Source organism: Nomascus leucogenys, chromosome 9, assembly GCF_006542625.1.
Source record: "Nomascus leucogenys isolate Asia chromosome 9, Asia_NLE_v1, whole genome shotgun sequence".
Lineage (NCBI taxonomy): Eukaryota > Metazoa > Chordata > Mammalia > Primates > Hylobatidae > Nomascus > Nomascus leucogenys.
In genome coordinates, this window is record NC_044389.1 from 14,006,079 (window position 1) to 14,016,697 (window position 10,619).

Below are 10,619 nucleotides of genomic sequence, written 5' to 3' on the forward strand. Positions count from 1 at the left end.
GTCCTGGCTACTCGGAGGATGAGGTAGGGGTATGGCTTGGGCTGGGGTGGTCAAGGCTGCAGTGAACCGTGATCATAGCACTGCACTCCAGCTGGGGCGACAGAGCAAGACCCTGTATCAAAAAAAAAAAAAAGATTTTAGGAATTATATTATTTCCCCTTATAGCCTTACTTCTTCCTGGGAATACCAGGAACCTCATTTCCACTTCTGCTTCCCTGCATGGCTCCCACAGTGTCTAGTTTGCCTCAGAATTGGCCTGTAGATGGTACTGTAATAACTTACAGTGGAGAGATTCAGGAATTCAGAGAATTCAGGATTGTAGAAAGGGGACACTGTGGGCACAACCCACCTCTCCCCCAATTCATTTTCATTATTTATTATTTATTTGTGAATGCTTAGAATGCAACATATGTTGGACATTTCAAAATAATGGCCATAAATTTTCCATTCTATAGAAAGGCATGATTCTATAGATTTAAAAGTTACGGGACCGAGTGCAGTGGCTTACGCATGTAATCCCAGCACTTTGGGAGGCTGAGGCTGGTGAATCATTTGAACTCAGGAGTTCAAGATCAGCCTGGCCAACATGGTGAAACACCATCTCTACTAAAAATACAAAAAATTAGCCGGGCAGTAGTGGCACATGCCTGTAACCTCAGCTACTCGGGAGGCTGAGGCAGAATTGCTTGAGCCTAGGAGGCAGAGGTTGGAGTGAGCCAACATTGTGCCACTGCACTCCAGCCTGCGTGACAGAGTAAGACCCTGTCTCAAAAAAAAAAAAAACAGTAAAAAGTTACAATAAATTATAAGCAAAAATAAAAATAAAGCTACCTATAGACATGTTTTAGTTAAATTGAAGAAAACCAAGACAAGATCTTACAGCAGTGAAAGAAAAGAGACAGATTATCTACAAAAGAATGGCAATTAGAAATTGGACCAAGGGGCCAGTCGCAGTGGCTCACACCTATAATCCCAGCACTTTGGGAGGCCGAGGTGGGCGGATCACCTGAGGTTGGGAGTTTGAGACCAGCCTGACCAACATGGAGAAACCCTGTCTCTACTAAAAATACAAAATTAGCCAGGCATGGTGGCACATGCCTGTAATCCCAGGTACTCCGGAAGCTGAGGCAGGAGAATCACTTGAACCTGGGAGGCGGAGGTTGTGGTGAGCCGAGATCATGCCATTGCACTCCAGCTTTGGCAACAAGAGCAAAACTCCGTCTCAAAATAAGAAATTGGACCAAGGGCAGACCTCTCATTAGCAACATACAAGCTGGAGACATTATCTTCAAAATACTGAGAAAAAAAGCCATCTGTCAAATTGGAATTGTATACCCAACTAAACTATTATTTGATCATGTGCAGTGGCTCAAGCCTGTAATCCCAGCACTTTAGGAGGCTGAGATAGGAAGATCTCTTTAGCCAAGGAGTTCCAGACCAGCCTGGGCAACATAGGGAGACCCTGTCTTTATAAAAATAAACAAAATTTAAAATGAACTACTATTAAAAAGGGAAAACAGATTTTAGATAAAAATTGAGAGTATTTACCATCCATAGACTCCTAACAAAGAAATTCTAAAGGATTTTTTTTTTTTTTTTTTTTTTTTGAGGTGAAGTCTGGCTCTTGTCCCCCAGGCTGGAGTGCAATGGTGCGATCTCGGCTCAGTGCAACCTCCGCCTCCCGGGTTCAAGCAATTCTCCTGCCTCAGCCTCCCCAGTAGCTGGGATTACAGGCACCTGCCACCATGCCTGGCTGATTTTTGTATTTTAAGTAGAGACGGGGTTTCACCATGTTGGCCAGGCTGGTCTCGAATTCCTGACCTCAGGTGATCCGCCTGCCTCGGCCTCCCAAAGTGCTGGGATTACAGGCGTGAGCCACTGTGCCAGGCCAGGAATTATTTCAAGAAGGAAAGGAATCACTGAAGGAATGAGATGCAAAAAGGAACAGTGAGCAAAAAAAGTAGATAAATTTAAACAACTGTATAAAACAACACTAATAATATACTAACAATGTTTATGTGAGGGAATCAGGATAAGACTAAAATAACAGACTAAAAGTACATAAGAGAGAGGGGTAACTGAAGTTAATACTTTTTTTTTTTTTTTTTTTTTTTTTAGGTGGACAGGAAGTAGAATTTATTGGTGAGTATTAAGAGGGGGCGGCACAGTGGAAGCCCTCATGAGTGCAGGACTCGCCACTTGTCCAGAGGGCCATGATTGGGAATGTACTGGACCCATCTGGGATGAGCCACTTCTCAGCCACCACAAATTAATTGGCATTGAACTTGGTGAAGCCCCACTTCTTTGAGATGTGGATCTTATGGCGGCCAGGAAACTTGAACTTGGCCCTGCGCAGGGCCTCAATCACATGCTCCTTGTTCTGCAGCTTGGTGTGGATGGACATAACTTGACCAATGTGAACCCTGGCCACAGTGCCCTGGGGCTTTCCAAAGGCACCTCGCATGCCAGTTTGGAGCCTACATTGGGGTAGTGTAAGGTCAGAAACATGAACATCCATCTGAAAGGACTGTCTCCAAGGTCCCTTAGAGCAACCCATACAACAAACAGGCTGCATACACTACCAAGGAAGCTGCTGTTTACAGCCATTGCACACTGGGCCCCCATGAGGAAAGGAACTCAGTCGGCTTAATTGGCTGCAGAAAGTTAAAGCATTCTAAGCTCCTTGTATTATTAGATGGAGAGTAGGGATAAATGGGAGATCTTAAGTATCTGTATTAAAGTTTTAAAGGAAACCACTTGAGTAATATAAATTGAAGACCGTTATATAACTCATAAGCCAATAAATGGGGAAATATGTAGTTAAAAAGAAAAAAAAAAACTTGGCCGGGCACAGTGGCTCACACCTGTAATCCCAGCACTTTGGGAAGCTGATGTGGGCAGATCACCTGAGATCAGGAGTCTGAAACCAGCCTGGCCAACATGGTGAAACCTCATCTTTACTAAAAATATAAAAATTAGCCCGGCATGGTGGCGGTAATCCCAGCTATTCAGGAGGCTGGGGCAGGAGAATCACACGAACCCGGGAGGCGGAGGTTGCAGTGAGCTGAGATTGTGCCACTGCACTCCAGCCTGGGCAACAGAGTGAGACTTTGTCTGAAAAAAAAAAAAAAAAAAAAACAAGGAAAAGAAAGAGTAAGACAGGATATTATTACTTCAAATCGAGGAGGCAGAAACCTGGGATGGTAAGTAGTTCACAAATACCTAGGTATAAATTGCTTGTTAGTGTTCTAGCTCACATGTTGGGAGTATTATCTATCTAATAATACAGTCTCAAAACAAATAAAATAAAAATTGGCTGAGCACAATGGCTCATGCCTGTAATCCCAGCACTTTGAGAGGCTGAAGCAGGTGGATTGCTTAAACTCAGGATTTTGAGACCAGCCTGGCCAACGTGGTGAAACCCTGTCTCTAAGAAAAATACAAAAATTAGCTGGGCATGGTGGTGCATACATGTGGTCCCAGTTACTTGGGAGGCTGAGGTGGGAGGATCACTTGAGCCCAGGAGGTCAAGGCTGCAGTGAGCCGAGATCATGCCACTGCACTCCAGCCTGGGCAACAGAGCAAGACCCCATATCAAAAAATAAAAAAAATTAACAGAATACAATGGAAAACGGACAAATTCACCAACAGAGTAAGAAACGTTACACACCTCTCCCAGTAATTAATTAACAGATCAGGGAATACCCTTTTTTTTAGAGATGGAATCTTGCTCTGCTTGCTCTGTCACCCAAGATGGAGTGCAGTGGCACAATCTTGGCTCACTGCAACCTCCACCTCCCAGGTTCAAGCCATTCTCCTGCCTCAAGCCATTCTCCTGCCTCAGCCTCCCAAGTAGCTGGGATTACAGGTGTGTGCCACCACGCCCAGCTAATTTTTGTATTTTTAGTAGAGATGGGGTTTTGCCATGTTGGCCAGGCTGGTCTCCAACTCCTGACCTCAGGTGATCTACCTTCCTCGGCCTCCCAAAGTGCTGGGATTACAGGTGTGAATCACTGCACCTGGCCTTTTTTTTTTTTTTTTTTTTTTGAGACAGGGTCTTGCTCTGTTGTCCAGGCTGGAGTGCAGGGGCATGATCTCGGCTCACTGCAATCTACACCTCCAGGGTTCAAGCAATTCCTGTACCTCAACCTTCAGAGTAGCTGGGACTACAGGCATGTGCCACCATGCCTGGCTAATGTTTGTAGTTTTAGTAAAGACAGGGTTTCACCATGTTGGCCAGGCTGGGTGCCTGTCTAACTCCTGGCCTCAAGTGATCCACCCATCTCAGCCTCCTAAAGTGCTAGGATTACAGGCGTGTGCCACTGCACCCAGCCTGTATTTCTATTTACTAGTAATGAACAAGGAAATTTGAAATTTAAAAACCAATACCAGGCTGCACACAGTGGTTCATGCCTGTAATCCCAGCACTTTGGGAGGCCGAGGCGGGTGGATCACCTGAGGTCAGGAGTTTGAGACCAGCCTGGCCAACATGGTGAACCCCCATCTTTACTAAAAATACAAAAATTACCCAGGTGCAGTGGCAGGTGCCTGTAATCCCAGCTATTCATGAGGCTGAGGCAGGAGAATCACTTGAACCCGGGAGGTGGAGGTTGCAGTGAGCCAAGATCATACCAATGCACACCCCAGTCTGAGCGAAGAGCAAGACTAGGTCTAAAAAAATAAAATAAAATAAATAAATAAACCCACAAAAACAACAACAGAAAACACCACCAAAAAACCCAATACCATTTACAAAGCATTTCCTAAAATGAAATATTGAGGTTTAAATATAACAAATTATATGCAGGAGTATATGCTAAAATTGCAAAACACAGATAAAACTCAATCCCAATAAAAACCCCAGCGGGCTTTTTTGTAGATAACAATCTCATTATAAAATTTATAGGGACAGGCAAAGAAACCAGAATAGCCAAAACAACGTTGAAAACAATAAACAAAATTGGAAGACTCATACTCATTTCAAAACTTACTATAAAGCAATAGTGTGACCCTGATGAAAGGTAGACACATACATCAATGGGACAGAATAGAGATTCATCAAGAAACAGACTTTTGACAAAGGTACAGAAAATAATTGCGGGTCACATGTCTTACAATGGACTTGTATCACAATATATAAAGAACTCTCAGAACTAAACAGTAAGAAAAGCAATTTAAAAATATGGCTGGGTGTGGTGGCTCATGCCTGTAATCCCAGCACTGTTTTTTTTTTTTTTTAAGACGGGGTTTCACTGTATCACCCAGGCTGGAGTGCAGTGGTGCCATCTCGGCTCACTGCAACCTCCGCCTTCTGGGTTCAAGCAATTCTCCTGCCTCAGCCTCCCAAGTAGCTAGGATTACAGGTGCCCACCACCATGCCTGCCTAATTTTTTTGTATTTTTAGTAGAGACGGGGTTTCACCATGTTGGCCAGGCTGGTTTCAAACTCCTGACCTCAAGTGATCCGCCCATCTCGGCCTCCCAAAGTGCTAGGATTAAAGGTGTAAGCCACCATGCCCGGCCTGTGATCCCAGCATTTTGGGAGGCCGAGGCGGGCAGACGGCTTGAGTTTAGGAGTTCGAGACCAGCCTGGGCAACATAGTGAAAACCTGTCTACAAAAAATACAAAAATTAGCCAAGCTTGGTGGCATGTGTCTGTAGTCCCAGCTACTCAGGAGGCTGAGCGGGAAGGACTGCTTGAGCCCAGGAGGTGGAAGTTGCAGGCAGGAGGCAAGATTACACCACTGCACCAATGCTCTAGCATGGGTGATAGAGCCAGACCCTGTCTCAAAACAAAACAAAAACAAAAGCATGAAAGATTTGAACAGACACATCACTAAAAAAGACACACAGATGGCAAATATATGAAAGGATGGACATCATTAGTCATTAGAGAAATGAAAATTAAAACCACTATGCACCTACCGGAATTGCTAACATAAAAAAAAAAATGGCACTACCAAGTGCCAAGGATGCACAGCAGCCAGAACTCTCATAGGTTGCTGGTGAGAGCGTAAAATGATACAATTTGGGAAACAATTTGGCATTTTCTTATAAAATTAAACATATACTTGCCTTACGACCTAGTGATCCTATTTATTTACCCAAGATAAATGAAAACATGTTCACACAAAAACCAGTAAATGTTTATAGCAACTTTATGAATAATCATGAAAAATTGGAAATAACTCCAATGTCCTTCAACTGGTGAAGAGATGAATAAACAAGGGTACATGTGCACAATGGAATAAAAAGGAACAAACGATTGATTCACATACCATCATGGATGAATTAAATGCACTTTGCTAAATGACAGAAACTAGATCCAAATACTACATATCGTAAGATTCCATTTATCTACTGAAAAGATAAAACTACAGACAAAAAACACACTAGTAGTTGCCACGGGTTGGAAGGAGTAGGGAGAGGGGTTGGCTATAAAAAGGCAGCATGGGCTGGGAACAGTGGCTCACACCAGTAATACCAGCCCTTTGGGAGCCCAAGGTAGGAGGATTGTTTGAGCTCAGGAGTTTGAGACCAGTCTGGGCAATATAGTGAGACCTGGTCTCTACTAAAATTAAAAAAAAAAAAATTAGCTGGGTATGGTGGCACATGCATGTAGTCCCAGCTACTCAAGGGGCTGAGGCAGGAGGATTGCTCAAATCTGGGATGTCAAGGCTGCAGTGAGCCCTGATCACACTACTGCATGCCAGCTTGGGCAACAGAGCAAGACCCTGTCTCAGAAAGAAAAGAAAAGAAAAAGGCAGCATGAGGACATTTTGGGAGTGATGTGATTGTAGTTTAAGATTATCTGTGTGAAACTGTGGTGGTGAGTAGCCATCTCTAAGCATTTATCAAAATTAACTGAACTGTACCCCATAGTGAATTTTACTGAATCTAATTTAAAAATCAACCAAGATGTGGACAGAAAGATGGAATGAAGGCTGGGGAAATGAATACAATTGCATTGCAAATGAGTTGCATAACCACACTGAAGAGAGTGGGGGAGAAAGGAGTATACTTACAGAGCTTTGGAACATGTTTTGAATAGATACTGAAGACTGAAAACAACTGTGTACAAACACTATTCTAGCTGGCAAATCCATTTCTCAGAGCTATGGTTTACTAAGTCCAAAATATATGTAGCCAGGATTGAACAAATGAGCAAATTATTATAATGAGAAGCCAGGTTTCTTGCTGTTACAACTAAGAGAGACAGCTAGAATGAATCCTGTGGTGCCAGATTGGAGTTGGAGGGACTTAGTTTTTGTTTTATAACACAAGGACAGATACAGAAATAAACAGAAGTTCATGTGCATGGATTATATACTACGTATTTCCTAGCTTTATGCACTGAAAAGGACTAGAATATGTAAAACATGAGAAAAAGGAGGGAAAATATCCAATAATTATTTGTCTTATTAGCTAAAGATGTTAGCCACTGTCAATTTTCTTGTTTTGTTTTTGTTTTTGAGACAGTCTCTCGCTCTGTTGCCCAAGCTGGAGTGCAGTAGCGCGATCTCAGCTCACTGTAAGCTCCGCCTCCCGGGTTCACGCCATTCTCCTGCCTCAGCCTCCCAAGTAGCTGGGACTACAAGCACCTGCCACCACGCTGGGCTAATTTTTTGTGATCCACCTGCCTCGGCCTCCCAAAGTGCTGGGATTACAGGCATGACCCACTGCGCCCGGCCCTCAATTTTCGTTTTTGAGACAGGGTCTTGCTCTGTTGCCCAGGCCGGAGTGCAGTGGTGCAGTCTCGGCTTACTGCTCCCTCCCTTTCCCAGGATCAAGGAATCCTCCTGCCTCAGCCCCTTGAGTAGCTGGGGCTACAAACATATGCCACCATGCCCAGCTAAATTTTTTGAATTTTAGTAGAGACAAGGTCTCACCCATGATCTAACATTGAATAGAATTTATTATTATTATTATTTGAGGCCAGATGCGGTGGCTCATGCCTGTAATCCCAGCACTTTGGGAGGCTGAGGCGGGCAGATCAGCCTGACCAACATGGTGAAACCTCAAGTCTCGCCCCCAAGTGATCCGCCCGCCTCAGCCTCCCAAAGTGCTCGTATTACAGGCATGAGCCACTGGGCCCAGCCTGAATAGAATTTGGACAATTAATTTTAACTAAAAGTAACATGCCACAGGGTGGAGCTATGACCATGCTTTCATAATTTGCAGACATTTCCTGTGTGAAAACAGATGCACTTTCAATAGCAGGTGCAGCTGTACCCACGTCTTCCAAACCCTGATTCAGAAATCCACTATTTCGGCCAGGCACAGTGGCTTACGCCTGCAATCCCAGCACTTTGGGAGGCTGAGGTGGGAGGATTGAGTCCAGGAGTTCAAGACCAGCCTGGACAATGTGGCAAACCCTGTCTCTATTTAAAGAAGAAAGTGCTGGCCAGGTGCAGTGGCTCACGCCTGTAATCCTAGCACTCCATCTCAAACAAACAAACAAAGACAAGAGTCTTGTTCTGTTGCCCAGGCTGAAGTGCAATAGCATAATCATAGGTCACTACAGGCTTGACCACCTAGACTCAAGGGATCCTCCCGCCACAGCCTCCCAAGCAGCCGGTACTACAGGTGTGCACCCTATCTCTGGCTAAATTTACATTTTGTAGCTAGCGTCTCACTATGTTGCCCAGGCTAGTCTCCAACTCCTGACCTCAAGCGATCTTCCTGCTTCAGGAAATGCTGGGATTATGCCTATGAGCCACCATCCCCAGCCGAATTGTTTAATAAATATTCTAAAACTATATTTGGTATACTAGGGTAGAGCTCAAGATAAAAAGTAAAACAACTAAATTGTTTTAATTACTGAAATAAATAACTGGAGAAACAAGCAGATTAGGAAGGTTTTCCCTAGGTCTTTACTGGAATAGTGAAGTTAGTTTCTCATTTTTAAGGTTGAAATGCCCATCAGAAATACCCCATCTGTTTTGCTTTGTATCTGACACCTTGTGCCAAATTGGCATGCAATGGTGGATTACTTTTCTTTTTTTTTTTGAGACAGAGTCTCGCACTGTTGCCCAGGCTGGAGTGTAGTGGCGTGATTTCGGCTCACTGCAACCTCTGCCTCCCAGGTTCAAGTGATTCTCCTGCCTCAGGCTCCCAAATAGCTGGGATTATAGGTGCCCGGCACCATGCCCAGCTAATTTTTTGTATTTTTAGTACCCACTGGGTTTCACCATGTTGGCCAGGCTGGTCTCGAACTCCTGACCTCGTGATTCGCCCTCCTTGGCCTCCCAAAGTGCTGGGATTACAGGCGTGTGCCACCACGCCCAGCACTTTTTTATTTTTAAGATGGAGTCTCGCTCTGTCACCCAGGCTAGAGTGCAGTGGTACGATCTCGGCTCACTGCAAGCTCCGCCTCCCAGGTTCACGCCATTCTCCTGCCTCAGCCTCCAAAGTAGCTGGGACCACAGGCGCCCACCACCATGCCTGGCTAATTTTTTGTATTTTTAGTAGAGACAGGGTTTCACCGTGTTAGCCAGGATGGTCTCGAACTCCTGACCTTCTGATCCACCCGCATCAGCCTCCCAAAGTGCTGGGATTACAGACGTGAGCCACTGCACCTGGCCAGACTCTGTGTCTTAAAAAAAAAAAAAAAAAAAAAAAAGTTAAACTGGCCGGGCGCGATGGCTCACTTGTAATTACGCTTGTAATCCCAGCACTTTGGGAGGCCGAGGCGGGCAGATCACGAGGTCAGGAGATCGAGACCACGGTGAAACCCCGTCTCTACTAAAAATACAAAAAATTAGCCGGGCGTGGTGGCGGGCACCTGTAGTCCCAGCTACTCGGAGAGGCTGAGGCAGGAGAATGGCGTAAACCTGGGAGGCGGAGCTTGCAGTGAGTCGAGACTGCGCCACTGCACTCCAGCCTGGGCGACAGAGTGAGACTCCGTCTCAAAAAAAAAAAAAAAAAAAAAAAAAAAAAAGTTAAACCTAGAACTACCATATGACTCAGTAATCTCACTCTTATGTATATATCCAAAAGAACCAAAAACAGGAGTTGAAACAGATAGTTGTACACCAATGTTCACAGCAGCATAATTCACAATAGCTAAAAGGTAGAAACAACCTAACTGATCATAAAATAAAATGTGGCATATGCACACTATGGAATATTATTCAGCCATAAAAACTAATTTTGCTACATGCTACAACATGCACCTTAAAACATGCTAAGTGCATTAAGATGGACACACAAAAACAAATATTTTATGATTCCACTTATATAAGGTACCCAGAAAAGGCAAATTCACAGACAGAAGGCAGAACTGTGGTTACTAGTGGTTGCGGCGAGGAAAGAATGGGAAGTTATTATTTAACAGGTACAGAGTTTATGTTGGTGAAGGCTGGACACTGTGGCTCATGCCTGTAATCCCAGCATGGGGTGTGGGAGGCTGAGGCAGGAGGATGGCTCGAGGCCAGGAGTTCGAGGCTGCAATAAGCTATGACTGTGCCACTGCATTCCAGCCTGGGTGACAGAGTAAGAGCCTGTCTCTAAAAACAAAACAGAGTTTATGTTGATGATAATGAGAACATCTTGGGTATACATAGTGGTGGCTGTTATACAACATTGTGACTGTATTTCAATGCCACTGAATTATACACT

At 44.4% G+C, this 10,619-nt stretch overlaps 1 non-coding gene across 1 annotated transcript; it reads right to left on the reverse strand.

The window, feature by feature from the left end:
• Positions 1–2,525: 2,525 nt before the first annotated feature.
• On the reverse strand, positions 2,526–2,660 carry LOC115836811. The gene has a single exon (XR_004031821.1). It is a non-coding gene; the product is annotated as a small nucleolar RNA SNORA70 (small nucleolar RNA).
• Positions 2,661–10,619: the final 7,959 nt, after the last annotated feature.